The 7,047-nt window shown below is 43.8% G+C and overlaps 1 protein-coding gene across 2 annotated transcripts in view; it reads left to right on the forward strand.

The window, feature by feature from the left end:
- The first annotated feature begins 1,086 nt into the window (after positions 1-1,086).
- The window catches only part of UBXN11 (UBX domain protein 11), a 29,868-nt gene continuing 23,907 nt past the window's right edge, over positions 1,087-7,047 (forward strand). For both annotated transcript variants that reach the window (XM_042440430.1, XM_042440432.1), the window contains exon 1: positions 1,087-1,108. The gene's annotated coding sequence lies outside the window, so the exon portion shown is untranslated. The remainder of the gene's footprint in view (positions 1,109-7,047) is intronic.

A 7,047-nucleotide genomic window follows, 5' to 3' on the forward strand; every position in this document is an offset into this window, starting at 1 on the left:
CCATAAATGCAATAAACATAGAGATAAGTTAAATCTTTAAATGTGAGAATTTTTTGTGAAAAATTTCAATGACATTAAAGCCAAGAACGTAATAAAATTGACAATTTCCAAAGAGGTGCAAATACCCAGACAAGTAAAAGTTAATTCACATCTGTAGTGAACTCCTACAGGTAAGTAAACGAGCAAAGGATTGGGGTGTTACAAACTCACAGACAGATGACATTAAATGTGTTCAGTCCTGTTAGGCATTACCCTGATCACTGAAATTAGTGCATAGACATGTGTGGTTCCCCCCCCTTCAATTCAGGTAAGTGTGTGTGACTAGTCTGGGGGCTAGTTTCTTTTTTGAGAGGGGACACATGAACTGCCAAATATGCTCCCCAACCCACAACAGAATTGGATGATGATGATGATTTATGTTCAGTAATGCAGAAGAGGACCTCCAGCCTCTTTAAAAGATGGATTGCTGCTCTCAGAGGCAACCAGGAACAGCAATTTACTCTTTTATCCGATAAAAAGTGGCATTCAGGGAGTCTGGATGGGTTGAGGACCACTGAACAACCTTGGGAGCTTGTGTTGGTCTATGACCATAATAAAGATTATGTTCTTCTAATCTTGGGGGCCACATATAACCCCAGAGCCACTCTTTGCCCACCCATTTTAATACCACCTGAACCACATTGGATAGCACTTTGAAGATTAATTTGTTGCATCTTGGTATCTAATTTATACTTTAGATCAATGCTTACCTTATTGGCAATTGCCAGAGTCAGATTCATCAGCAGGACAAGAGTAACAAAGAGGATGGCCTTCATGGTGAAAAGGTGTGCGCAGCTCTGAGCGATGGAGTTTTGCCACTGGTAGTTTCCGTCTCTAAAAAAAGAAGAACAGAGGTTGTACACTGTTGATAGCAAAAAAGGCAAGAGAGTTTGCCAGCCACAAACCTCCCCTATTTCCTGCTGGCTTTGTGATGCAGCTAGGGGTGGGCAGAAAGGTACTATATATATATATATATATATATATGTGGCTGGTCCTTCAACGCATCTTGAAAAACTCTACTAATCAGTAGGACATAGCAGCAACTGCCCGTCCTGTCTCTCATCCAATGGTAATACTTCCTCTGATCCACTTACAGTGAAGTTTAGTTCTCCTCTAATAAAAAGCAGCATGATACAAGCTTACATTAGTTTGTTAGCAAAGATGACCTCTTTCTCCGATCTGGTAACCCAAGCATTGCTTCTAATGGGTTTTGGCTGATTTTATCACACTTATTGTTACTCGAACTGCAGTCCTTTCTCCCATTACCCTTCTAGATATATGCTATTTGCACATTACCATTTGTTACTGTCTTTTCTTCTGGTGCCTGAGTAGTATTTTATGTAACAGAGCTGTCAGTACGTGTTTGGCCTTAGGCAAATGTGCATGTGGGGAGCATATGTAAAACAATCCTATTTATTGAGCTATGATAGGGATTGCATGAGCCACAAAGGAGGAAAAGGAAAAACAAAAACAAATTGAAAACTGAGCAACACCTAAATTAGGGCCGGTTCAATGCCACAAAAGTGTGCAAACATTTGAATTTGCCAGCATTCTTCATCCTGTGAGATTGTACAATTCTTTTTTTGTTCCAACTAGCCTGGCAAACAGTTTGAAAGAACTAACAAGTTTGCACCCTTTTGTGGCACTGAACTTGGTCCAATAAAGAGACTGCCTAACTGTGGACTCTCACGGTCAAGCATAACAATCTTTCAAAAATTGTGATTTAAGGAGAAACCAAGAGCCGGTGGTATAATGGTGTGAGCATTGGACTATGACTAGAAACCAGGATTTGAATTCCCCCATTCTGTTGTAGAATTTCACTGGGCAAGTCACACTCTCTCAACCTCAGAGGACAGCAAAGGTAACCCTAAGTCAAACCTATCATGAGGTTGTCTTGGCAAGATTTGTTCAGAAGGGGTTTGCAATTGCCATCCTCTGAGGCTGAGAAGGTGTGATTTGCCCAAGGGTCCCCAGCAGTGGGTTGCTTGCTAAAAAGGAGATTTTTGCAGCCAAGTTACTAAGGACCACTCACACCTAACACCGGTCCAAAACACACTGCAGAAATAACCCAGTTTGAGACTGCTTTAACCGCCCTGGCTCAATGCTATGGAATTCTGGGAATTGTAGTGTTTGTGAGACACTGCGCTATCTTTCCCATAGCGACAGCTCTAGTGCCACAATAAACTACAATTTCCAGGATTCCCTAGCACTGAGCCAGGGCAGTTAAAGCGGTCTCAAACTGGATTATCCTTGCCGTGTGTTTTGGACCGCCATAAAATGCAATGCGTGCGTGTGTGTTACAAGCCGCTCTGAGAGCTGTTGTGGCTGAAGAGTGGGGTATAAAAACTCTAAATAATAAATAAATAAACAAACTGATTTGACAGTTACTTTGTTTCACTGTGGGTTTTGGCTTATTAAAATTTTATAAGTGTGCTAGTTTGTTAGTTTGTTTGTCATGGTCAATGTTTTGTCCTTTTCTCTTTTCCTTTTGTTTGTTTGTTGGCTTGTTTGTTTGTTTGCATCGATCTTAATAAAATAAAATTCAAAAAAATTATAAGATAATTTAATATTTCTTTATATTCTTAGACGGTAATAACATATTTATTTCTGTTCTTAGATTGAGGCAGGGTTTTTTGGTTGGTTTTATTGGTACCCGCGACCTGTTTCCTTTCTTTTCATACACAGCTTCTTCCAAGCCCCGTCTCCCTCGTTTCCCTCTATCCCATCCTATTGTCGCCTAGGCAACCATTTGGTAAAACAGATGTGCCGGCGCCCCTCCTTACGCCTCAAAATTTCTTTTTGAGTTCTCTCTCTCTCTAACCAACGCGAGACAGTTCCTGCCTTGGGGCCTTACTATCTGTTGTCTTTTAATTCATAGTGTGATTAAACTTTTCGCAGCTCTTTCTTTCTTCTCACTAATGTATCTCTCCTTCTCATCCCCCTCACACATCTTTCTTTTGTGTTAACCTTTCCCGCACCACTCATCCCCTCTGTTCCGTCTTTTCACCATAGCTTTAATTCCTTTTTCACTGTTTTCCGCCTAACTTTACTGCACTTTGGTTCATCTTTTCCCCTCTTTGCCATGCCGTGTATTTCCCTCATTTTCCCCTAGGCGTAGTGTCGGGGGCTCCGTGTTGTTGTGCATGCTAGTATAATCCCCACGCTACGGTGTGTCCTGCACGTTTTTAAAGAGTATTGTTTTCCCCTCCTGTTCACCTAGGACATTTTAATTTCTCTGTTAATTCACCCTGGGCATTATCCTCCGTTTTCTCTAAATTAAAAATTGTGTGTGGCCCACAACGGTGACGTTGGTGGGGATGGTGCTCGTCAACAGGTTATATTTGCCGCATATGAAAATATTTGAGGGACAGCACATGGAGACTTTCCTCCTGGTAGGATTATTCTCTTTTCACCCTCTGTCCGCATTTTTTCTCTTTTCCCTCATTTACGCATTTTTTTATACTTTTCCACCTCTTCCTCACTTGTTGATCTTTTACCCATCTGGAAGCCCTTTTCCATCTTTTCCGGCCTCTTGCCTACTATTGTGCATTTTTGCCCATCTTCATCCTTTGTCCGTTTTTGCCGGCATGGGAAGCTTGGGAATGTTTGCCCATAGAGAACAATTGGAAATTGCCCAGAGGGAAGCATTAGGGGATATTTGCCCATAGGAACAATTGGATATTCCAAGGGAAGCATGGGGAATTGCACTATAGAAGCACTGGAATATTTGCCCATAAAATGGAAGCAAATATGAAATTATAAAATAAGCCCATAGGAAGCATTGGGAATATTTGCCCATAGGGAAGCATTGGGAATGTTTGCCCATAGGGAAGCATTGGGAATGTTTTGCCCTGGAAGCATTGGGAATGTTTTCCGCCACATAGGGAAGCATTGGGGATGTTTTCCCATAGAGAAGGCATTGGAATATTTTGCCCAATAGGGAAGCATTGGGATATTTGCCCATAGGGAAGCATGGGGATAGTTTGTCCATAGGGAAGCAATTGGGGAATTTGTCCTATAGGGAAGCCTGGGAATATTTGCCCAGAGGAAGCATTGGGATGTTTGCCCATAGGGAAGCTTGGATAGTTGCCATAGGGAAGCATTGGGAATGTTTGCCCATAGGGAAGCATTGGGAATGTTTGCCCATAGGGAAGCATTGGGGAAGGGTTTGTCCATAGGGAAGCATTGGGAATGTGTGCCCATAGGGAAGCATTGGGAAGTTTGCCCATAGGGAAGCATTGGAAGATTTGCCAAGGGAAGCATTGGGAATGTTTGCCCTTATGGAAGCACTGGGAATGTTTTGCCCATAGGGAAGCATTGGGATGTTTGCCCATAGAGAAGCATTGGGAATATTGGCCCATAGGGAAGCATTGGGAATGTTTGCCCATAGGAAAGCATTGGGAATGTGTTGCCCATAGGGAAGCATTGGAATGTTTTGCCCATAGAGAAGCATTGGGAATATTTGCCCATAGGGAAGCATTGGGGATATATGCCCAATAGGAAGCATTGGGGATATTTGCCCATAGGGAAGCATTGGGGATATTTGCCTATAGGAAGCACTGGAAATTTTGCCCATAGGGAAGCTTTGGGAATGTTTGCCCATAGGGAAGCATTGGGAATGTTTGCCCATAGGAAAGCATTGGGAATATTTGCCCATAGGGAAGCAGGGATGTTTGACCATAGGGAAGCATTGGGAAGTTTGCCCATAGGGAAGCATTGGGGAGAGTTGCCCATAGGGAAGCATTGGGGATATTTGCCGCATAGGGAAGGCATTGGGGATATTTGCCCATAGGGAAGCACTGGGAATATGTGCCCATGGGAAGCTTTGGGAATGTTTGGTCCCATAGGGACATTGGGAATGTTTGCCCATAGGGAAGCATTGGGGGAATGTTCGCCCATAGAGAAGCATTGGGAATATTAGTGCCCATAGGGAAGCATTGGGGATATTGCCCATAGGGAAGCATTGGGGAATTTGCCCATAGGGAAGCATGGGGGATATTTGCCTATAGGGAAGCACTCTGGGAATATTGCCCATAGGGAAGCATTGGGAATTGTGCCCATAGGGAAGCATTGGGAATATTTGCCCATAGGAAGCATTGGGAATGTTTGCCCATAGGGAAGCATTAGGAAGTTGGGAAGGTGTTGGCCCATAGGGAGCATGGGAATGTTTTTCCATAGGGAAGCATTGGGAGGTTTGCCCCATAGGGAAGCATTGGGAAAATGTTTGCCCATAGGGAAGCATTGGGAATTTGGGCCTAGGGAGCATTGGGAATGTTTTGCCCTATGGAAGCACTGGGAATGTTTGCCCATAGGGAAGCATTGGGAATGTGCCCATAGAGAGAAGCATTTGGGAATATTTGCCCATAGGGAAGCATTGGGAATGTTTGCCCATAGGAAGCATTGGAAGTTTTGCCATAAGGAAGCAGTGGAAATGTTTGCCCATAGAAAGCATTGGGAATATTGCCCATAGGGAAGGCATTGGGGAGATATGCCCATAGGGAAGCATTGGGATATTTGCCCATAGGGAAGGCATTGGGGATATTTGCCCATAGGGAAGCATTGGGGATAGGTTGACTAAGGGAACACTGGAAATAATTTGGCCCATAGGAAGCTTTGGGAAGGTTTGTCCCATAGGGAAGCATTGGGAATGGTTTGCCCATAGGGAAGCGATGGGAATATTTGCCCATAGGGAAGCATTGGGAATGATTTGCCCATAGGGATACATTGGGAATGTGTTGCCCATAGGGAAGCATTGGGAATATTTGCCCATAGGAAAGCGGGAAATGTTACCCATAGAGAAGCACTGGGAATATTTGCCCATAGGGAAGCTTTGGGAGGTTTGCCCATAGGGAAGCATTGGGAATGTTTGCCCATAGGGAAGCATTGGGAATATTTGCCCATAGGGAAGCATTGGGGATGTTTGCCCATAGGGATGCATTGGGGGTTTTTCCCATAGGGAAGCATTGGGGAATATTTGCCCATAGGGAAGCATTGGAATGTTTGGCCCATAGGGAAGCATTGGGAATGTTTGCCCATAGGGAAGCATTGGGAATATTTGCCCATAGGGAAGCATTGGAAATGTTTGCCCATAGAGAAGCATTGAGGAATGTTTGCCCATAGGAAAGCATTAGGAAAATCTGCCCATAGAGAAGCATTGGGAATATCTGGCCCATAGGGAAGCATTGGGAATATTTGCCCATAGAGAAGCATTGGGAATATCTGCCCATAGGAATTAAGGCATTGGGAATATCTGCCGCATAGGGAAGCGGGAATAGCGCCATAAGAAGCTTGGAATATTCGCCATAGGGAAGCATTGGAAGTGTTGCCCATAGGGAAGCATGGAATACAGCCCCCATAGGGAAGCATTGGGAATATTTGCCCATAGGGAACATTGGGAATATCTGCCCATAGAGAAGCATTTGGGATATCTGCCCATAGGGAAGCATTGGGAATATTTGCCCATAGGGAAGCATTGGGAATATCTGCCCATAGGGAAGCATTGGGAATATCTGCCCAAAGGGAAGCATTGGGAATATCTGCCCATAGGAAGCATTGGGAATATCTGCCCATAGGGAAGCATGGGAATATTGGCCCATAGGGAAGCATTGGGAATATCTGCCCCATAGGGAAGTATTGGGAAGTTGCCCATAGGGAAGCATTGGGATTTTGCCCATAGAGAAAACTACTTGCCCATAGGAAACCCATTAGAGAATACGTGCTATGGACAAGTATTTTCCAATGATTCCTATTGGGAAAGTATGATTTCTCTATGGACAAGTACTGTTTACTTTGTTTAGTACGTCCTGGCACCAGAGCCTCTGACAGAGAAGGCTCAATGTCCCCAAAACTACAGTTCCCTAGAACTCAACCAGGCAGTTAAAGTGGTCTCAAACTGGATTATTTCTGCGATGTGTTTTGGACCTAAAGGAAGCATTTACCCTGTAGCAGTAATGCAGTTTGACACTACAGTACTTTTAAAATTGCTGCTGCGGCCCAATGCGATGGGAT

The sequence above is a fragment of the Sceloporus undulatus genome, chromosome 9 (genome assembly GCF_019175285.1).
Source record: "Sceloporus undulatus isolate JIND9_A2432 ecotype Alabama chromosome 9, SceUnd_v1.1, whole genome shotgun sequence".
NCBI classification, from domain to species: domain Eukaryota; kingdom Metazoa; phylum Chordata; class Lepidosauria; order Squamata; family Phrynosomatidae; genus Sceloporus; species Sceloporus undulatus.